At 37.8% G+C, this 24,613-nt stretch overlaps 2 long non-coding RNA genes across 2 annotated transcripts in view; both read left to right on the forward strand.

Annotated features, from left to right (window-relative positions):
* LOC134795579 (uncharacterized) overlaps nucleotides 1–24,613 on the forward strand; it is a 265,880-nt gene that overhangs the window by 34,769 nt on the left and 206,498 nt on the right. The window lies entirely within an intron of this gene.
* Nucleotides 1–24,613, forward strand: part of LOC134795812 (uncharacterized) — a 38,510-nt gene that overhangs the window by 13,396 nt on the left and 501 nt on the right. Inside the window, exon 2 of the long non-coding RNA XR_010144863.1 lies at nucleotides 11,844–11,917. This is a non-coding gene — a long non-coding RNA (uncharacterized LOC134795812). The remainder of the gene's footprint in view (nucleotides 1–11,843; nucleotides 11,918–24,613) is intronic.

Below are 24,613 nucleotides of genomic sequence, written 5' to 3' on the forward strand. Positions count from 1 at the left end.
GTTGCATCAAACCTGAGTTCCACTAGGTACTGCCAGGGTTCAGCATCAGCTCTATCTTGGGTACTGCTCTCCCAAGTGCTCCTCATGACGAGTCGGATGTCCAAAACAGCATGTGTCTATGTTGCATCAAACCTGAGTTCCACTAGGTACAGCCAAGGTTCAGCATCAACTCTATCTTGGGTACTTACTACTTTCCTAAGTACTCATCAAGACGAGTTGCATGACCAAAACAGCGTGTGCTTATGTTGTATAAAACCCGAGCTCCACTAGGTACTGTCAGGGTTCAGCATCAGCTATCTTGGGTACTGGTCTACCCAGTGATCACATGACGATCCGGATATCCAAAACAGCGTGTGTCTATATGTCGCAGTAAGATAGATAAAGCCGTTATATAGTTATAACCCTAGGGATATAATTATATGACGTAACATAGTTATATGAAAGCGATTCATTACTATCTTACTAGGTATATAACTATAATAGGTTTTTAGTTTAGTGATATAGTTATATTACTAGATTAAGTTTAGTGAAATAATTGTAGGTAGGAGTGCAGCGGTGCGGCGGAGGTATAGTTATATCCCTAGGGATATAGTTATATGCCGTATAGTACGTATTATAATCATATTCCTAGTAAGATAGTAATTGTAGGTATTAGGAGTGCGGCAGTGCGGCGGAGGTATAGTTATATCCCTAGGGATATAACTATACCTCCGCCGCACCGCTGCACTCCTACCTACAATTATTTCACTAAACATAATCCAGTAATATAACTATATCACTAAACTTAATCCAGTAATATAACTATATCACTAAACTAAAGCCGTATTATAGTTATATACCTAGTAAGATAGTAATGAATCGCATTCATATAACTATGTTACGTCATATAATTATATCCCTAGGGTTATAACTATATAAAGGCTTTATCTATCTTACTGCGACATATATATGTTGCACCAAACTTGAGCTCCACTAGGTACTGCCAGGTTTCAGCATCAGCTCTATCTTGGGTACTACTCTCCTAAGTGCTGATCAAGATGAGTCGGATGACCAAAACATAATGTGCCTTTGTTGCACCAAACCTGAGTTCCACTAGGAACTGCCAGGGTTCTGCGTCATTTTGTTGAACTTCACGCCGACGTTGCAATTGGCGTGCAGTCGGCGTGCAGTTCCCATACAAGTTGCAGTCGTGTATCGGCCCTAAGTCACTGAAGTTTATATTAGTATGCTTATATTTATTTATTATTTTAGCAGTTCCAATCCAAGCAATAGTAACACTACTAATTACGTAAGACCATTTTTGCCAGTTTTTGATCCCGCCCTCCCCTATGTAAGAAATAATAAGAATAGGCTGACCCCCTCCCCCTCCCACTCCCTATATTACCATATATTACGTAAGAATCTAAAGGAAAAAATGAGTACACGTTTGGTTTGTTGGAGTGTTTTTTTTTCAAAAAAATATTTTTATGAATGTCTATTTGTAGCTGTACAAAAGGTACTTGAGCTCGTTTAAGCTAATTCTGCACCGTGTTTGATAGCATAGAGTGTGGAAGTATTATTATTATTTTAAACGTCACAATTACATATAAATAAAAAAAAAATCGCATCTTTGTGATCTTATGTAAGAACTATAAAAATCCCCTCCCTCCCCTTGTAAGAAAAAAATCGACCCCCCTCCACCCCAAAATCGTCTTACGTAATAAATGAATGGCGCCAAAACTGTTTCTCGAACTGAAAATACCCGATTTTTAAGTTTGCTAACACAACATGATTGATCAGTTCATCAGCGTCACAAAATATACGAGTAAATTGACCTCCGCAGTGAATATACAGCAAGATTTATTGTTCTAGTAGGTATTCACAGAAACTTAATTGCTAAATTGGGAATCAAACCAAGCGAGGCGAGGTGGATCTGAATCCAAAATTTAACCCACTTTTGCATTCATCGTTGTTAATGGCGTAAGCGCCATCAACATTATTGAAATTGAAAACACCACATAGGTATGAGTACCCACAACACAAGCCTTCTTGAGTTTATTGTGGGGCTTAGCCAATTTCTATAAGACTATCCAATATTTATTTATTTATTTACTACTAACGCCATCTGTCAGAGAAATACATAATTAACATTAGCACCAATGTTAATTCATTATTTTCCCCAACAGATGGCGCTAGTAGTAATGCAAAGTGTTATTACTTTATTAATTTTTTTTAGGTTTATAAAATTATATTTTTATGTTTGATAACACATCTAGACATGAATTTAAATTACTATGTTAAATCTCAAACCCAACAGTGCAGTAGTTTTTCCGTAAGGGGTCATCCATTAATTACGTCACACGAATTTCTAGGTTTTTTGACCCCTCCCCCCCCCTTGTCACATTTGGTCACATTTGGCAAACCCCTCCCCCCTAGTGTGACGTCACATTTTTTCTACGAAATCGCCAAATCGAATTAAGTAAGTACCTAAGTATTATTAATATTTTATCAAAATATTTTTGACGATATAAATATTAGTAATTTTATAACCCACAACTGCTTAGGAAAGAAAATTAAAAGAATAAAAACGATTATCGTTTTAAAAACTTGTTATTTAAATGTACAGCGAATAAAATAATTTAAAAAAAACTTCGGTTACTGATGAAGTTAAAGTGACGTCACAAAGTTTGTGTCTCCCCCCTCCCCCATGTCACAATATGTCACATTTTCTTGACCCCCTCCCACCCCCTAAACGTGTGACGTAATTAATGGATGACCCCTAAAGTGTACCACAAGAATGCATAGTTTGTCGAATAGTGATATCTTTTTAAGTTAAATAAAGGTTTTAATTAGTTCTTATCATTCTATTGGTTTTTAATTTATTCATTTTAGATACTTCATGCCACCCGTAGTTCCCCCGGCAAACTGACATGACGGTCTTGTCACTTACTGCCCTTGGCCAAAGACATATGTAACTCCGTATAAGATGAATAAAGTCTAAGGAAAAAACGTGCCTCGGAAGTCAAGAAAAAGTCATTCTCGGACAGATGGCGCATACACCTTTGGCCTATCCTCGGCTAGATGGCGGTGATGACACCGTTTCATATTTAACAATTTTAACACGTAGGTATCAGTGAATGAACATGGGTCAAAATGATATAAAAATAATAAAATCATTTATCCAAATATATTAATTTTTTGATCGTTGTATCGTTTTCATTTTGAGTTTTGGTCGTGTGTCGATAGATGGCAGTAAATTTACTGTAACTACAAAATTTACTATGACAGGACCCCTCTATACTATCTATATATTCTCTTTGCCTTGGCTAATAGCGGCAAACATATTGCCGTCTTATAATTCTGAAACCCCGAAATAATATATATATTTCTCTTACTCAAAAATCATAAAAAAAATAATTCATGCTGTGCGTATCGTTAAAGTTCTCGATTCATTGCTATAAAAAAATAATGGTCAAAGGGTTATAGTTTTATACGGGTTTCAAAATATAAATTGAGTCTAAAAATAACTACTGTCTACGTTTCTCAATTAATCTTCTGGCGCTTTATTTCTTGCATGGTGTAAAATAATTTATTTTAAATATGTACAGTCAAATACCCTATTGCTGGACACAAACCTCATCAAATTGTACAAAAGGAATTTCGGTTACGTTTTACAGGCCAGCCCAATGCGGGTTGAGAAAATGTTTTCCGTAGCTACTAAAATTGTTCCAAGTAGATAGGTAATAGGTAGCATAAAATTATTATATAAATGCAATTCGCTCTAAACCCTCAATATCCACAACTTTTAATATAAAAAAAGTTAATTCCAACTTTATAGATTTCACAGTACCTATTTCTGATATGTTGTGGGCATCTGGGCAGCGTTGAAACGGTTTCCATATCCCAGTGCATGTTCCTTTTGAAACGATACCAGCCAAACCAATAGGGGAATATATACTTATTGCTACACGGACCTCATGGTTTTAGTGGGAGATATGAATATCCTGTCTGTAGGTACGAAAGATTATGAACAATAATTTTAAACTAGGTATGTACAATTGTACAGTGAGCTGCAAAATTGGATGGAAAAATTATGAATGAATTCATTGATAAAGTCGCCATGCACTTTTGCAGCTGATGGTACATAGGTTTATAGAGTGTGTAAAGTCAATACCTACGGGCGAAAGAAATACAATAAAATTATATATGCCCGCAATGTAAAGCAACACTAAAGTTACGAGATACGAGCTTTTTAAAGTAACTTTAGAATACACTAGTAACTCGCTGTTATTTAACTGAAACAAAAAATGACGGTATTACATCATTATTGTTAAAATGTAAGTTACCTATTTGTTGATAATAATTCAATACCAAGGCTGCGTAGCAACCAATCTTTTTAATTGGTTTATAAATTCGTTGGAGCCTCAATTAGCGATTATAATGTTTCGCTTTTTGGCAGCAAGATTGCCTAAATGTAAACAAGTATATATTAATATATCTTTTATTTATGTTAAAGATACAAGAAGGGAATCATACTATTTATAAATCGAAACTCGAAATTTCGTCATCTGCCTTTCTTTCGCTCTTGCGTATTGGAAAGATAGAGAGGCAAATAGATGATCGAACGGACGAAGTGGTTCGCATTCGCAGTAGGCTCTCAGGCTTCTAAACGTCTGGAAATGTCTTGATATTGGCTAAATTTATGCTAGATTGGCCAGTGTACCTACACCCGCACGGCGTTTGTCATGGTATAATAATATACTCCGCCTGGTACTCTATTCCGAGATTCGCGTATGACCTAACTGACACGGGCCTACGTCATCATGCTGTTTACAGGTTCTCAAACTTTAAAATGTGGGAGAATTTTAACCAACGGTGAAAATTATGTTAACGGCATTAATTTTAAGTTATTCATGTAGAAACATAGTAAAATAAAACAAATCGAATGTATTAAATTAAACTTTATTTATCTATACAAGACAAACGTTTGAAAAACTAATTCACAGTTACACATTAATTACCAAGCTTACGGCGTGAAGTTTGGAAAACACTGCGACTGCTGACACTGAGCGAGAAGGAAATAACAATTAACACGCGTTCGACAAGGATGACGGTCAGGGCATGAAGTTATCTAGATCCGAATTGTCAAATGTGACAGCGCTATCCTGTGTTGTCAGTAGTGTAAACAGAATTACCCGAACGTCTGAAATTTCTGTCGTGAATCGGAAGATATTGCTAACGAATAATTAAAAATGACGTGTTATTGTAAAATTTAAGATAAAATACATATAAATGAAAATTATAAAATTATAAAGAAATATTTTAACTTATTAACCATAGGTATAATGTACCCATGTAACATGTTATGTTGAAATAAAGTGGCAATGTTATTGTGACGTAGGCCCGTGTCACTCTGGGAATAGAAGACCATGTTTTATTAGACCATGGGCGTTTGTAAATGGGTCACACAAACATAGTCCCGTTAGTGAAGTCATGTCATCAAATTCTCGGGAATATTACTGAATTACTAATTAATATACGACGGAATATGGAAGCAAAATTTTAGGGATGAAATAAAGATTTCATTTATCACACAATAGTGAAATCGTAAAATATGATGCGTAAGTATCTATAGAATGAATTATATCCATCGTTTTAAATTGGGTATATTTCCGCACCTGCCGGCGTATTATGGATGGCTTTATCCATCTTTATCCACGTGATAAAATAACTGTAAATTTTTAACACCGTAGGATAGAAAGTGACGGACGCCGTTCTATCACGCTATCACGTAGACAATAACGACTATCATATCCATACTGGTGATGTGGTGATAATTCCTGGGCACGGCTCATCACTAGTCTCACTTTACAGACTTTACACGGCACATATCCCGGATCCCCACTGTGCAATTGCATTTAATTATATCACTCAACCATTACACCAGTATCGAGACACTAAACTAATCTAGCGTCTATAAATTCAGGTCAGAGAAGTTATACATATCTGTAGTCTAAAAATAGACTTGAGATTTGAGATGCCTAGGCACCCAGGGGGTTGATTGATCATTAAGCAAAATCTACTACGTATATACTAGTTTTTAGTAACTACTTAAGTAAGTTACATTAAAACATTGTGATGGTAACATAATTATGATGTGAATAACCTATAAATATAAAGCTATAACTATAACTCTATTAGCATAAGAATTAATCGGGAACATTCCCGCACCTACGAGTAATTCCCGGGGACGACTCACCACTAGTCCCACTTTGCACACATGTCCCCGCTGCGGAATTGCGTTTAATTATATCTCTCAAACATTATACCAGTATCGAGACACTAAACTAATCAGGCGTCTATAAATAGACTGAGACGCCCTGGCACATTGTGCTTTTGACAAGCGGTTGATGGTCGATTAAGCACACTTGTATAATTATAATAGTATAGTAGCTGTAGTCTGAATCGAATGGCCTTAGCGAGATAAAAAACCGTAAATTTGAATACAAATATGACAACCATTTGATTTAAAGTGACGCCCAATGAATTTTAGGAGGGTTTTTATTTTATTTTGCTAACTTTATGTCCCTTGTTCGGAAAAAACTATGATAATCGTTTACACATGGCTCTTTAGCAGAGTGCTCCCATTGTTCCCAACCTTATAGCCTAGTGAAGAGTGCCCCGGATCTGAGTAAGATGTTTGTGTAAGAATTATTATAAATTTATGAATTTTGCACCTTTTTGAACTACCTATATATGTCATATAAAACAGTTTAGTTATTTAGATAATGAACTTAAAGTGCAGCCTAAACTATTGAAGGTAGGACCTGTTTGTGTGTGTAAGAAGCATTTCAAATCGCTCCACTATGAAAGGTTTTATTTAAACGAACCCCTAAAGAGGATGCAAATGCAAAAAATTTCCGAGCTATATTAGTACTGGTTAGGTTTTACGTGCTCACTGCTCAGGTTAAAGGAGGGTTAAAGGCATAATTGTGGAGGAATGCGTGTTTCGGGTTCTCACGCAGATCGCGATCGCGTGATGTCGCGCCGTGAGCCGTGAGGCTTCCTCTCATGGAAACAAACCCGATTACCGTTTCATACAGAGAAAACACCCTTTAAAAACCAGTATAACTTTGACCTAAGTAACAAATACATAGTATCAACCTCAGAAATTACAACAAAGGCAGGGGAATAGGGAATTGCTAGCCGAGTGTGTGGCTTCTTGGAATTCATATTGCGGCCAAGGTGAGTGTTTTCTAATCTAAGTAAGAAAAAACGAATGCGGCAAAAAACAATAAACATATAGAAGCTTCAGAATTATAGAACACAACGACACCAATATTGCGCAAATTTTATAGAAACTAGCAAAAAGCAGAGCTTTGTAAGGGCTCGCGTAGTTTTTCTACCTAAACGTACCGGATCGCAACTTTGATCCAGTCCGAGGCTTGTTCCATGTTCGATCGAGTAGGTACGTAATAAGTCCTTTAAGGACGCAGCTATAAGTGAGAGCAAGAAATAAATATACCTACTAACCGGACCCCGGTCGCTATGCGGTAAGCCTGTCTGTTACAGCTTTTACTTTGTCAGGGTTCAGCTACAGCTCTATCTTGAGTATCTCCCAAGTGCTCAAAAAGACGAGTCGGATGACCAAAACAGCGTGTGCCTATGTTGTATAAAACCCGAGCTCCACTAGATACTGCCAGGATTCAGCATCAGCTATCTTGGGTACTACTCTACCAAGTGAATATCGCGACGAGTTGGATGTCCAAAACAGCGTGTCTATGTTGCACCAAACACGAGCTCCACTAGTTACTGCTAGAGTTCAGCATCAGCTCTATCTTGGGTACTACTCTCCTAAGTGCTCATCAAAGACGAGTGAGATGACCAAAACATCGTGTGCCTATATTGCAACATACCGGAGTTACCCTAAAAACTGCCAGGATTCAGCTACAGCTCTATCTTGGGTATCTCCCAAGTGCTCAAAAAAACGAGTCGGATGTCCAAAACAGCGTGTATCTATGTTGCACCAAACCTGAGTTCTACTAGGTACAGCCAGGGTTTAGCATCAGCTCTATCTTGGGTACTGCTCTCCCAAATGCCCATCAAGACGTGTCGAATGACTAAAACAGCGTGTGCCTATGGGGCTATTCATAAATTACGTCATTTCAAATTAGGGGGGGGGGGGTCTGGACATCGGATGACGGTAGCATGAAGTAGGAGGAAATGGGGTCATTTGAAGCATGATTTTTGGATGATTATAGGGGGGGAGGGGGGGTGGGGGGTGGGAAAAATCGTCAAAAATCGATGACGTAATTTATGGACAGCCCCTATGTTACACCAAACCTGAGTTTCACTAGGTACAGCCAGGGTCCAGAATCAACTCTATCTTGGGTACTGCTCTCTCAAGTGCTCACCAAGACGTGTCAAATGACTAAAACAGTGTGTGCCTATGTTGCACCAAACCTGACTTCCACTAGGTACAGCCAGGGTTCAGCATCAGCTCTATCTTGGGTACTACTCTCCTAAGTGCTCATCAAGACGAGTCGGATGACCAAAACAGCGTGTGCCTATGTTCTATTAAACCCGAGCTCCACTAGGGTTCAGCATCAGCTATCTTGGGTACTGCTGTACCAAGTGATCATCATGACGAGTCGGATGTCCAACCCAGCGTGTGTCTATGTTGCACCAAACCTGAGTTCCGCTAGGTACAGCCAGGGTTCAGCATCAGTTCTATCTTGGGTACTGCTGTCCCAAGTGCTCATCAAGATGTGTCGAATGACTAAAACAGCGTGTGCCTATGTTGCACCAAACCTGAGTTCCACAAGGTACTGCCAGGGTTCTATCTGGGTCATTTTGTTGAACTGCACGCCGACGTTGCAATTGACGTGCAGTCGGCGTGCACTTTCCATACAAGTTGCAGTCGAGTTGTAGTCCGTCTGTATCGGCCCTAAGTCACTGAAGTTTGTATTACCTAATATAGACGATGCGAGAACTCGCATGCAAGTTTCATTACATTGCGGTTTTTGATCGGTCGGTTGAATTGGACGTAACCAACAGTCCGCAATGTAACTAAAATCGCATGAGAGTTCGCGCGCCGTGTAAATCAGCCCTAAACTGTTTGTCGAACTAAAAATACCCGATTTTGCCCGCTGCACACGAGGGCAGAGCAGCAGAAAGAACAGTACTGTTCTGTCTCAGCATGTGCGTTCACATTGTAGCAGTACTATGCTGCCGACTGTTCTGCCCCACTGCTCTGCCCTCGTGTGCAGCGGGCATAAGTTTGCTAACAAAACATGACTGCTCAGTTCATCGGCGTCACAGAACAGAACATACGAGTAAATTGACCTCCGCAGTGAATATACAGCAATTTGGGAATCAAACCGAGCGAAGCGAGATGGGTCAGAATCCAACATTTTAACCTATTTTTGTATTCATCGTTGTTAGCACATAGTGATAGTACATTAGCACGAATTTTAATTCATAATTTTTCTAACAGATGGCGCTAGTAGTAATACAAAGTGTTATTCCATTTTTTTTTTTTTATAAAATGATATTTTTATGTTTGATAACACATCTAGACATGAATTTAAATTACTATGTTAAATTTCAAACCTAACAGTGCGATAGTTTTTCCGTAAAGTGTACCACAAGAATGCATAGTTTGTCGAATAGTGATATGGCTCGCTTCGCTCGCCCTAATAATTATTGAGGACAATCTACAAAATTTGCAGTATGAAATATGAATATTAGGCGATGGTATGATAACGCTTTTGCCAAACATATTTGTGATCATAAATTCCCCCTTATTAAATTCCCCCTACTGGAATTCGAAGCCAAAATCACCAATCTTGGCAGAGTATAGCGGTCATAGATTAGCTTAGCATGTTACGGATCTCAAGTTCACTATTTTAGTAGGTACTTAATTCGCCTGAGACTATTGCTTTCTTTCGTTCTATAGGCAATGGGAATGTCAGCCCCACACCCCTCACGTTAACAATAAACCATTTAATGCGTCGAGGGCAGGGTAATGAGCTAATGAGCGAGAATTAAAATGCCAAGAATTTTTGCGGGCACTGGATTAAATACTTATATGTATTTACATTGTACATAAACTTTATATTTGCAACTCTTTTTTGCTTTTTATTTGTGATTGTTTTGTACTTATTTTGGTAATATGTTTTGTTTCAGTTTGTTTGGCGAAATTAATATCATATTGGGTATCTATCTAAAGCAAAAATATTTTCTTGCCAAGTCAAGAATAATGATGCAGGTATGTAGTTTTATTTTTGCAAAAACGAAAATCTCTTCAGCAATTACATTGAAAGCAAAAACGCATACGCCGGTGGCATCCCAAACGAGTCTGCAGTTTTCTTCACAATTTTAATTTCAATGAAAAATTGTATGTGCGTACGCGCTCCATGGAGAGCTTTTAGTTATAAAAGGGCGTTATGTAGCTTAGGGGTTTATTGGCGCTTAAGGCTTTTTGGAAGTGGGAGGTGCTGACATTCCTTGTTACCATTAAAAAGGCGGGTTCCCAGAAAATGCCCGTCTGGAATGCAGCTGTGGCCGCGCAGACCACTTCATTAGGGAGCGGTGGGCAGCGGCCGAGAACCATTTAGGTTCTACATAAAAATATTTTGTCTATATTTACTCTTTGCAGAAGAAATAATTTTTATGTCATAGCAAGACATGTGATTTATTTAGGCAGCAAGTCTATTATGGATGGCTTTATCCACGTGACAAAATATCCGTCACTTTTTAACAGAGCGCGATTGAAAGTGACGGATACCGTTTTATCACGTAGACACAAGAACGACCATCATATTAGGACGTAATATGATGGTAGCACATTTATCGTCTATTATGCCATGTGTCTCGTACATTCCCACTTGATAGAAAGTGACGGCTCTCTATGACAGATGAAATTACCTGCCCATGCATGTAAAATTGTAGGTAATTGTTGATTACTTTTAAGTAATCTTATAAACATCTGTTTGGGATATATGTAGTAATGAAAAATAAATGTGTACCTATGTGACGAATGTATGTAATATAAATGTGTATTTTATGTAAGTATTCGTTCTTGGAACTATTAATGTATAATAGTCGCCGAATCAAAGTATGAGGTTGCCAGACAACCGACATTAATTTCATGCGGCGAACGACTTATATAGTTATACTGATTGCACCATTAGGTACTTGTTTAAATTGTTTACGAGCAAGTGTTTTATTTGTTATTTGTTATAATCTCAGTGGGATAAGTATAGGTGGGGTAGGTTGAACTCTGTACAGCTGTAGGGAATATGTACTTATGTAGGTAATCCTTCCCCATCGTGGAAATATTCGTATTAATCCAGTCAGGGGCTAATACTACATATGTTTTTCCGAGAAATTTTCCCCATAACGTCAAAACATGTTTGACTTGTAGATATCTGTTTAACGCGAAATAATACACAACACAATACGGATTTAGAGCTAAATCTCGGGTTATCAAGATCGCCAGCGTCGTCCGTGACTCGTGACTACCAAGTTGTGTTTCTCAGGAAATCTCACTTTGCATTCATTATTTTTATTATTGTAGCTATTCAGTTCAGCACTATCGAAATAGCATCACTCGACATAACCGGGATCAGAGGTGGAATGAATTGAACCTTGTCGTGTGCCCGCAACAGTGGTGGAGCATTGCTGCATTTGCTGCACCATAACAACCCTAAATGTCATTGAATAGTTAATCGTATTCTCGCGCAATAAATTCCAAATTTAAACTGCGGCTGCGACGGCTGTTGTGTGGTAGGGTAAAGTTTGTTTTATACAATCTTACTTGTACATGTGAAAGGGCTTAATTTTACTTGTTTTTATTGCAGACGTGACGACCCTATGGTTTACTTGGTATAGAGGCGATGTCACCAGCGATTCTACTAGAAATGCTCATAATTGGGTAAGTCTAATTTCAGGTAGACATATGACAACCTCCAGTCAGTACATAACATTTTAGATCGCCGCCCCTGACCAGGCGCAACCGTAGTACAGGATGTATGATACCTTCAGATCCACAGCGCAGGCTTCGTCATCATACAGATAGCTCATCCACCTCAGGTTTCGTCAACAACATAACATTTTAGATTATACAAATTTGTGAAACACCTGCCTTTTCTATCTACCGTTGCGAGATGTTCAGAAAACTCGATTTCGGTGGGCTTGCCTAATTCAAGACAGTTAATTAAGCGCCTAAATCATAATGACCACCAAATTATTTCACTCTCTACACTTGTCTTTATTCTTAAACTTCTCTACTTCATATACTTACATCGATGTTGTTGACCGTACTTGCCTCATCTCGTATACATGTACCTACTCGTACACACGCAGCAGCCCACACAGCGATCGATGCAAGTTATGTAACATTATTGAATCAATTGCATTTACATCGAGAGTTCCTATATCTTACGTCTGCAAAAACAAGTGAATCGCGTATGCCGGCAGCGCACTGCATTGAATGCAGCAAACAATTGCCCAGCTTTATACGCACCGCATACCTCTTGCGAATATTTCTTTTTCTCATTTCGCCGTTTCCTTTTCTGGCTGAGTGCCATGTTTTATTGATGGCCGGTTCATTGATATTGCTGGCTCGTTCAGCGGTGGGTGAGTGGCCACTTACGTGCGCCATAAAAGGCCTAGCCTTGGCCATATGGGGAAGCCGTCACTGCGAATGCATTCATGCGCGCGCGCTTAATCAGATCGACGAGCTGCAGAACAAAAATGACGGCCGGTTTATTATTCGTGATACGGAGCGTATCAAAGGCTTGTCGCCGCTTGCTAGGATTAACCCGTACGCGGCTCTTGCTGTCCTGCCTCTTATAAACATTTTGCGGTCTAAAATTTAGAATAGAATAGAATAAAATAAAATGAAATTATTTAGTCATATCCACTATCCACCAAGCTAGATCAATCAATAATATCCACGAGTCACGACAGAAATCAACAAAAGAACTTGGTCAATTTTGTATCCTTCAGTGTGCTGTGGGCGCAGCACGGTTCCATTTTTATCGTCTATCACTATGCGCGTCCCTTTCACACTTACGTACTTGTTAGAACGTGACAGGCATGGTGACAAGGGATAAAAACGCGACCGTTTAAGCCATATCATATGTCCATATCATATCATATCATTTCAAAGAAGGAAGGAAGGAAGTAGTATACCCATGGATATGAGTACATTCCACTTTTTCGCGTGTTGAGTACGGGAAAAGCGAGTTTCTGTATTTATCATCTAAAATAGTTTTTAGTCAATTGGGTATTTTACCTCCATAAAATTTTACATTTAATTCTAATTTTACATGATTTTCCTGTTTCAACAACAAAATACTTCCCTATAAATTAGATCCCTTCCCTATAAGATAATCTTGTCTTGTCTTGCCTAATTATTACACAAATTCACCGTAAGATATTTACGTTAAATAGCCTTGTTATCCGAATTCAGTTCAAATAATTGACTCACTTTTCACCGGATGATTACAGGATTACAATTTTCCTTGACAACCTAAATTCCTCATTTTACAATAAATGAGAAAAGTCTTACAAGTAATTGGTATAAGGAAAAGATTACGTTTAAATGAAACATTATACCGGGTGTGGCCTGTAACATGAGCAAAAAATTAAACTGTAGGCTGTACTCCTCATACTGACCAACATTTGTTCAGCGACTTTTAAAAATAACATGGGGTTTGATTTTTAATACACTTTAAAGTTTATTCTAAGACGCAATGTATTGCGAATTTTGTCATGTTTAAGGCGTGACAAGCAACGTCAATCACAATGATATGGCGTGGCGATGGCATCCATTGAAAATAATAATTATTTTGTATGAAAAATAGGGAGTCTAAATACTTCATAATTTTTAAAAGTTGTAGAACAAAAGTGTCACCGTTTGAGGAGTACAATCTATGTTTTAATTATCACAATATTTAATACAATTTTACCTTGGCTTGAAGAACATAATCTAATTATAAATCTGCAGAAAACGAACTTAATTCAATTTAGACCCTACCAAAGATTGGCTTTACAAATAAATTATTCATACCTATCACAAAATCTAGAACTTACCAACACTTGCCCACTACTTGGCCTGACAATCGACGAAAACTTTAACTGGAAAGCCCACGTTGATAAAATATCCGTCAAATTATCCAGATTTGCTTATGCTCTCAAACAAATATTAATAAATACCAACTTAAAAACTGCTGTATGTGCTTATCATGCTTTTGCCCAGTCATGGCTGCAATATGGTATCATTTTATGGGGCAATAGTGTAAATGCTAAAGACCTATTTTTACTACAAAAAAGATGCATACGAGTTCTAACCAAGATAAGTAATGAAGAAAGTTGCAAACCTCATTTTACGAAATTAAATATTCTCACCCTTACATCCTTATACATCATGGAAACCTGCAAATTTGTCCGAAAACACGAAAACTTATTTGTAAAACCCCAAAATCCCAAACCACAACTACATAACTTACGTATACGCAATAAACTTGTACAAGCAGTTCCCGCCAACCTACATTTCTTCAACAAAGGTCCTTACTCGATGTCCATTCGAATATATAACCACATCCCCCAGTATATAAAAAATGAAAATAAATATTATAGCTTTGTAAATAAGCTGAAGACTTACCTTTTAACCGAATGCCCATACACTCTGCAAGAGTTTATGGACAATTAAATAGATAAGATAATTTAATTTTAATTTAATTAGTTAGTTTAATTACCCAATAGAATATAAAGTATGTACCCTAAGTACTACGTATAATATGTTGCCACGCCCTTGTAGGGTCCATGCTGTGCCCAATTTTTTTTTTTTAACACCTTTGTAAACCATGGATGCAATAAATGATTATGATTATGATTATGATTATTTGCTCGTGTTACAGGCCACACCGTGTATAAAATCGAGGGCCTGTTTTTCCTTGTTTTTTTTTGTGATATTAATTTTGCCGTATCTGCTTATACCCGGCTCTACATCTATTTTATTTATTTTCCTATCGGGTACCAAGAAAAGAGATGCACCAGTACTACGAAAGTTTGGGCAAATAATTATGGTATATTTTCCTTATAATATAGAACTACTCTTTATTGCACATATCAATATAGAAAAACTATATGTTGTAAGTACAATGAAAACAGAAACGAAGTAGAGAAAACAACATGCGGTCTTAAAAGCGATTTATTTATATATAGTTATCAAATAGAGTCTGATCTAATAAAACTGTATAATTATATCTATCGAGTACTTAGTCATAATTAGCGTTTTATCTTGTATTGGCATTTCTGGAATTCGACCCCATATTCATTAGTGATACGAATGAATAAGATCACAACAATAATATTACCGAATAATATCACTGTAACTTTACATAACTGGGTCAAACACATTTTATTCTATGTATTAACTTGACTCGTTCTTCCGAGTATAGAGATACGTGGAAGAATAAGAGTGAGGCCTTTGCCCAACAGTGGGACAATACAGGCTCATAATAAATAAATAACTCGTTCGCGTCTTTCCTGGATACATAGTAAAGTTAAGAGAATCAAATCAAATTTTTGCACTGCACCCTTACCGGCCGGATTCACTTTTTCAGTACATGCGACTCAAATAAGAAAAACGACGGTAATAGACGTTATCAAATTATCAATATACAATAATAAGAGCCACACTTTTGGCCGGGCGTGTAGGTACTAAAACACAGCAGACAAAATAGAACTCGAATTTGTAACTCGTTGGCAATTTCCCTGCAGTCGTAACTCGTAACTGGTATGCAGTGAAATGAATCTGAGGCTAGTGCAAGCGGGCCGGGCTCGGTTGACCTCTGGGAGTACACTAGACGTAGTATAGCGAGGCACGTGCTCAGCTGAATGCGCCTCACGCCAGTGACGTTGCCTAACATCGACATCGATGTAACTACACTACTTCGAGACACTTTTCACTCCTTCATATCTCAAAAACTACAAAATAAGTGAAATTCATAGGTATCTCAAAAACTACAAAATACCTAAGTGAAATTGGGTTAGTTAATTAATGTGAGATCAAAGTTCGTAAATATATTAAAAAAAGAAATTGAGATGCGTTGAGAATATCTAAAAACCGGCCAAGTGCGAGTCGGACTCACATTACGCAAAAAACGAGAAAAAAATCACGTTTGTTGTATGGGAGCCCCACGTAAATATATATTTATTTTATTTTTAGTATTTGTTGTTATAGCGGCAACAGAAATACATCATCAGTGAAAATTTCAACTGTCTAGCTATCACGGTTCTCGAGTTACAGCCTGGTGGCAGACAGACAGACGGACGGACGGATGGACAGACGGACAGCGGAGTCTTAGTAATAGGGTCCCGTATTTACCCTTTGGGCACGGAACCCTAAAGATGGTCAATTTTATCACTGAATTTAGCATTTAATTTTCAGATGACATTGAAAACTGAAATTTGGCGTCTAACTGTTTAATTGCGTGAACAACCAGTCATAATAAAACAGTCATTGGGTTTGATTTTCACATTTATTATGTTTTAGAATGGAGTAATGTCCGTAATCGAAGTTACGAACTATCTCGGGGCAGCCCTAACGCACGTGTCTAGCGGCCAAGGCTGCGTGAAAGCACTGTGTTTGTACACTCGGGTACACACACACATTAACCAAAGCACGCACACAGTGTAAGTTACTTTGTGTGCTTTGTGCTCGAGCGCCTGTGTGTGCCAGGCATATACTACCTCCCGTAGACTCCGTATTTCGATGAAAAACTTTGAAGATTCGCGGTCACCGCATATGCGATTTTAAAGGTAGGTACTTTATCAATTAAAACGCTGCCTGCTGCACAAATCCGTTGCAATACCCAATGTTTATTCCTGAAATCGAATTGATGTTTTTAGGGTTCCGTACCCAAAGGGTAAAACAGAACGCTATTACTAAGACTCCGCTGTCCGTCCGTCCGTCCGTCTGTCACCAGGCTGTATCTCACGAACCGTGATAGCTAGACAGTTGAAATTTTCACTGATGATGTATTTCTGTTGCCGCTATAAAAACAAATACTAAAAAGTACGGAACCCTAGGTGGGCGAGTCCGACTCGCACTTGTCCGGTTTTATTTATTTATTTATGCACATAAAAATCTCTTTTGATGTGGCTATCATATGTCTACTAAATGTGTTCTAAATCTAAACTAGCCATGCGGACCATGCGGTAGCCTCGTCAAATACCCATCGCTTTGACGAACCGAATAGCTTCCTAGGTCCTAACTATGCAGTAGGACAATAGGTACTACGTCAATGAAGTATAATCAGCGTAGTATGTATGTGGTGAGTATAGGCATGTGTAATAGGTAGGTAGCACCTATACAAGCGCATTATGTTGAGCGCGGGTAGTCTTACATGCTCCCTCTAGTGAATGATCTGTGGTCCCAGGCTCACTCGGGCTCAAGCCTGCGCTGCACCGATCAGTGTTACATGTGTGCGTCATATATCAGGGTGCGTGTGCTTTCTACTCGAAATATTGATATTTTTACCTCTATGTAATTTGTTCCATTCTTGTTTCTATTTATAGAGAACCTGGGAATCTTGGTAGGTACCAAGTGAAGGATGAGTTCGAAAGAACCCCGCACAAAATGATCGGTAAAAGCCGTTCGGTAGATTTGGCTGAAATTTTGTGAAAATATAGCCTACGCAAAGCATTTACGTTATTCTTGACTTTCTTGAATCATTAAGTCACGTAGGTAAATATAATATGCAATAATTACGTCTCGCATCTTCTTTTCGCATCATGTTGATCTACAGCTACACATTAGCGAATCCATGGGGGGTGGGTCATAGGGGACATACCTCCGCCTGGGCCCTGGGATGGGTCTATAATAAATAGGTTTCATTGTTATATCTGCAAAAAAATAACTTTAATTTAACCCTGATTACCTCTCCTGACCATAAAGCTGGATCCATCCTTGGATCGTCGTGTGTGGGTTGGTGACGGAGTGGTATTTTCAAGTTTTCTCATATTCAATTAATTATAATGAGAAATAAACTTTAACGTTAGAGATAAGAAAAACCATTTTTTAATTGCGGGTCCTTCCAAAGCATCAATACTCAATTCTTCATCTTCCTCGCGTTATCCCGGCATTTTGCCACGGCTCATGGGAGCCTTGGGGTCCGCTTGACAACTAACCCAAGAATTGGCGTAGGCACTAGTTTTTACGAAAGCGACTGCCATCTGAACTTCCAACCCACAGGGTAAACTAGGCCATAAATATTGGGATTAGTTCGGTTTCCTCACGATGTTTTCCTTCACCGAAAAGCGACTGGTAAATATCAATTGATATTTCGTACATAAGTTCCGAAAAACTCATTGGTACCCGGGGGTCGGTCGGGGTTTGAACCCGCGACCTCCAGATTGAAAGTCGCACGCTCTTACCGCTAGGCTACCAGCGCTCTTCTATCAATACACAATTCTAATATAATCTTTTGGATCCACACACAACAACAAATGTTGGTATCTGTATCTACCTACATAATTTTTGTCTACAATTATAGTTAGCCCAGCGTTGCTCTAAGATCTAAAAAAATTAAATTAAATATTATCTGGGATATAATAGTTGTCAGGCGGACGCCAAGCTCCCATGAGCCGTGGCAAAATGCCGGGATAACGCGAGGAAGAAGAAGAGAGAATATCTGGGATATAATAATAAAGTTTACTGCATAAAATAAATATGAATAATGCTTCCAATGTAAGCAACAACAGCATAAGCGCCAACAGCATCCTAAACATGATATACATAACAAGCTAGATTGTCCTCTGTTGTGAAAAATGGATCAAAGGCCCAAATCATTTAAGTACTTATTTATTGTTCTGTCTAATCATTTATCTATCTTTTGTAACTAACGCGTATAAGTAATATCTAACAATGATTGGACCATTTTGTTGTTTTTAAAATAAAATTATTGAAAAATAACAGAAGTCTAAACTCGGGGTTTGCCAGAGAGCTATGGAGCGCAGCATATTAGGTGTAAAATTAAGGGATCGAGTCCGAAACACCACGCTGCGCTCTAAGACTCGAATAATAGACGTAGCTCGGAAAGCGGCTAAGTTAAAATGGGACTGGGCTGGTCATGTCTGCCGAATGCCCGACGACTTGGGTGGGAGCCCCACGAGTCTAACCGGGGAGCCGGCAGGCCTCGTCGGCGATGGCGGGATAACTTGGACTCCTTCTTGAGAGGCTGGCCAGATATAGCACTAAACAGAAACGAGTGGAGGAAGAGGGGGGAGGCCTTTGCCCAGCAGTGGGACACAATGGGCTCAGAAAAAAAAAATGAAATTTAAAAAAGTGGTCGAAAGCGGAACCAGCCGCGTCCGTACTTACGTTGGCGGGCGCGCTCACGACTTGTTTGGGGAACTAATTCTGAGAACCACGTTAAATGTCAGTGGGAAGCGATTTGCTACACGTGGTGTATCACACTGACCTTTGCTTTGGTCAGATTACAATTGTTTTACTGGTGGCTCGTGACATGGCAACAGTAGATAGGTATGCCACTTTACTACATATTGAAATGGCTGCGTGATGTGGCAAAATCACTCTTAATTGAGAATGTTTATAGACAATTAACGAGTTCTATTCGCGAATGGGATAATATGTAATGTAGGTATACCTTAACATTTTTTATTACTTTTAACTTAGCTAATAGGTACTTACATACAGCTATCAATATAATTATGCATTTCTCTACATTAGACACGTGCGCAAAGGATTCATTAATTAGGTTAAAATTAAAATACAAATTAGGGATGTTGCGGATATTCGCATCCGCATCCGCATCCGCGGAACATCCGCATGATTTTCAACATCCGCATCTGCATCCGCATCCGCATAAAATCGATGCGGAGCATCCGCATAATGCGGATGTCGACCAAGTCGGTAACAGGAACGTATTAGCGGCGGCGCCGGCGGCGTAAGTGCTAGGTAATTTCGTCATTATATATAACGAAATCGTCTAGATCCCGAAAAGTCGACCAAGTTACTGTTTATTAAATAAAACGCACCTATATTCTTGCTCAAATACTAAAAGTTTCGTTATTTTTAAATAAAAATTGCTAAAAATGTAATATTTGACGTTTTTTAAGTACCAAATCTTGACATCCGCATCCGCATCCGCGGATGTGAGACATTAAATATCCGCATCCGCATCCGCATCCGCGGATGTTAAAAAATCTGCATCCGCAACATCCCTAATTCAAATACCCACGCAACTCTTTGAGCTAATATGAAATATCAACCAATTGCATCAATATCAATTCGATTCGTCAAAATATGTATGCATTGACATGACCACTCTCTTGTAAACAAAGTGTGTAGAGTTAGACCAAGAAAAATCTACAGCGATTTTGATAGCACACGCAGTGCAAGTGTTATTTGATACGCCAAACTTATACTAACTATCTATAAAATTATGACGTACTTATAAATAACACTTGCACTGCGTATAGGTATGCTATCAAAATCGTTGCAGACGTATCTTGGTCTAACTCTAATACTTACCAACGTAAGTAATATCATTATAAGGACGAAGAGCGAGTAGGGTTACCAGATGACAGGAATTTTCCTGGCATGTCAGGAATGGGGACGGAACACAAAAACGTCAGGAATTTTATGAATTGTAAGATTTTTTTATAAAGTACGTTTTTATTTACTTAAATTAATCCAAAAACATTGTAAAAAAAGAGATCCACTCAACTTATCAATAACTTCGTAATTATTCATTAACAAAATCTTTACTCAAGCATACATACATAGATATTTTAGAAATCGAAATCATGTCTAATATTCGCATTTGCAAAGATAACAATATAATAAGAAGTTGACGCGGCTGGTAACCCTAAGAGCGAGTGAATACCATCATGTTGATTAGATGGGGAAATATTAAAATTACATAATTCTTAGCCGCGATACAACTCTACTGTTACCATGCCACCAAGGACCCCGCCGGAAATCCGTAGGTAAGTACCTACTTGCCAGCCACCTGTTATTTTATTCGAAAAACAATTTACCTCTATTGAATTCGACCGTACCTTATTTATTTTATTTTCGTTTTAACTGTGCGTCCGTAAGATCATTTTTATTCTAATTAGTCAAAGACATCTTGGAAATAATAGGTTATAATATGTACTCCAGGTTTTTAATCGTATAGCCAGGTACTGATTCAAATTCCTAGTATTTATTTTATAACCATCTCGTTTACATAACTTGGTTACTTACATAATTTCAAGCAACGAGTAAAGGATGACTCACGGTAGATCGGGCCGTGTCCGGCCCGGAGCTTCCGGCGCGTCGTTTTCTATGGAAAGCATCACGTGATCGCCTGTCATGTCATAGAAAAAGTAAGTTCCGGAAGGTCCGGCCCGGACACGGCCCGATCTAACATAAGTCATACTTAAAATGGGATTATGATGAAAAAAACATTACTTAAGTTTAATTCAAACATTCATAATTCAAAAATATATTCCGCAAGCAGTCCTCAATCTGTCATATCATATAGCGACATGTAAAATACATAGCAACATTCATAAATATTACATTATAATAAAGTTTATGAAACGTTACACTTCCAAGTGTGCAAAAATATTAAAATATTTTCCCCCGCTGAATTTACGAGGTAGTCAGAAGATAAGCTTTTTAATTAACGTGTTCGCCGCTCGCTTCCGTCGAACACAATGCAACATCTTTCTTGACTTTTGTGCTACCTAATTAAAAAACCTATTTTACTCATTGTTTTGGCGCATTAATTTACTTATTTAAGTGCAAATGTAGGAAGAGCGCATATTATAGAGACCTCGCTAAATTCGGAGTTCAAAAGTTTCAAAACATCCTGACGGTGATTAGGGAATGAAAATGCCAAATAATGTAAAATTAAGCAACATAAAGGGAAAATAATTAAAAAAAACTAGTTCTGTAAAATTTGGGACTCTCAACTGAGAACATTTTGGGTGGAACAAATACGAAATCCAAATTTCAAACAAAAAAAAAAGAATATTCCGATGAGTTACGACTTACGGAAAAAACAAACGTTAACGTAACTCAATGGAAGCTTTTTTTAGTACTAACGGTAAAATTGAGCTTATTATGTACAGAATAGGGAACTCTATCTATAGGTACACCAAATTTTATCGAAAACTGACGAAAAAAAAAACGACAAAAAAACTAAAATCGGCCCAAAGATGATCTGAAAACACACCACCTTAAATGCTACTGGATAACTGGATACTTTAAAGTGCAAACACGGTAACTTTTACTAGAAACCTGTCGGTTGCCAACCCAGGCTTTCTACCGTTTCTGGTTTTATTTACTACTAATGATCTGGGAACCGATATAAATGTAGCTTTAATCGATTCTCGCTTTTACTGGTCAGTAAAGTTAATACAAGCTTAAGTGCAGGAAGCTGATTAGATGATAAATATACTAGCAACATATTTGTCACGTGAGATTCTTCAAGAAAGGAATGAGTATGTGACAGGTTTTTGAGGTTCTGTGGACGCGCAAGTCGCGCGTACTGTGAGTTTTAAAAGTTAGCAAGCTGAAGCGACTAGTTGTATAATTTTAATACAAATATGTAGGTATGTAGTTAACGCAAACAAAAGTTTTCGGTGATTATTTACTTACTCAAAAATGTGTCCAAAATTAATACACCACACTCATTTATTATTATTACAAACGTTCGATAAATCGTTGCAATAGGGAAACATAAAATTAGCCCTACGTGGCTTACAATGTTAACAAAGCAATAATCCGATATTTCCCCTAACATACCTACCTTACTATACCTTATCCTATGATTTATTAATTACTTACAAACTATTGTCTACATAAATATGTTTTTACGTAAAGTAACTCCGGTAACATTCTAAAAAAAATACGTTATGAAATTGATTAGTCACGTGACCTAATTCTCATTATTAGCAGATTAGCTTGATAAGATCCCGTGAGTCTCGTAATTTTTACTTAGATCATGTGTGTAAGGAGGTAAATGTATGGTTGGCACGAAAAACTTACACAGGGTGGGCTCTGTAACTAAAAATAAAAATAAACAGCAGGGTATTAAGCAATTTTTTTTCAATTATTTCTTTAATTTATTGTTTGAAATTATTTTCTTTAAGTGCAGTAATTACTTTGAATACAGCAAAAAACGTATTCAAGTACTTAATGTTGCGTCCAATGAACTCCCAAGATTTTAATCAGTAACCAGGGAACAAGCTCTAATATCGTCAAGTAGATCCATCACTTGTAGGTACATAGTAACTTTAAAGTTGTTCCCATAAATATTTGGGTTTGTTCGGCTCCACCCGGTATGTCACTAGCATTTACTATTCGCAACGCCCAACGCGTGCCATCTGAAAATTATACGCCTCAAGGCCTGTGAAACTGTTACCCCCTTATTCATTATGCGCTACAAGCCTTAATTACCAGGGATCGTACATTTTCCAGCGTTTTTGGTGCACGAAGTGTTGTTAACGGAATTGGTATAAATAAATTCAACCCTAATGATTAATTAGCGTTTATTACGTTGATATTAACCTTAATTTACCATTTCAGTTGAAATTATTTATACCAATTCCGTTAACACCACGCGAATCGATTTGGTGCAGCGGAGTGGTGTTAACGGAATTGGTATAAATAACTTCAACCCTAATGATTAATTAGCGTTAATTACGTTAATATTAACCTTAATTTACCATTTCAGTTGAAATTACTTACATATACCAATTCCGTTAACACCACTCTGCTGCACCAAAAATGCTGGAAAATGTACGATCACTGTTAATTACTTAGTTACCTAATTTATGTTTAGTCCCTCTCTTACACATGTGTAAGTTCAAATGACACACTAAGGCAAACTACAAGCCTCAAGTCTTTTACACATATATTTTAATATTGGAAGTTGTGTTATCTGCATGCGAGTCAGATTTACACGTATATGTAGATGAACAGTCTCGGTATATTAGTTCCCAGCTTTTAGTCGATGAGTAACGTTTTTTGAACATACGTACGTCCACGGTAACTTACGTCACGTTACGTGATGGACCCCAGGGCACTCGTTAACCTTCTACTCCTACCTAATTTCCATGAATGTTTCAGGGACAGTGTTGTCTATCAAGTTTATGTTAGGGACTCTTTGCTCGATTAGGCGAATTAAATGCCAAAGATAAGGTTAATTCAGACGGTCAAAATTATGAACTGGTACTGGTGATACCAAAAATTTATAAGCATACTGGACCTTCTAGCTGTGAACACCCTACCTACATTGATATTTCATCTACTTACCTAAAAACTTTAAGCTAAATCCCATTTGTGACCCAAATACTGCCGAATGTTTATGAAAATATTTACAGCTTGTGGCAAAAAAAGAGTAGAAATTAAAAAGTGGAAAACTGTAGTGTTGTCCCGTTTTCTTATATAAATTGGTTTGAAAGGGACGACACTACAGTGTTGCCACTTTTTAATTTCTACTCTTTTTTGCCAAGCATATCGGTACAAATTACGCGCCAGCTCGTACAAATCGACTTTTAACTGACTATGATATCGTGTAGGTACATAATACGGTTATAA

This window comes from Cydia splendana, chromosome 12 (genome assembly GCF_910591565.1).
Source record: "Cydia splendana chromosome 12, ilCydSple1.2, whole genome shotgun sequence".
NCBI classification, from domain to species: domain Eukaryota; kingdom Metazoa; phylum Arthropoda; class Insecta; order Lepidoptera; family Tortricidae; genus Cydia; species Cydia splendana.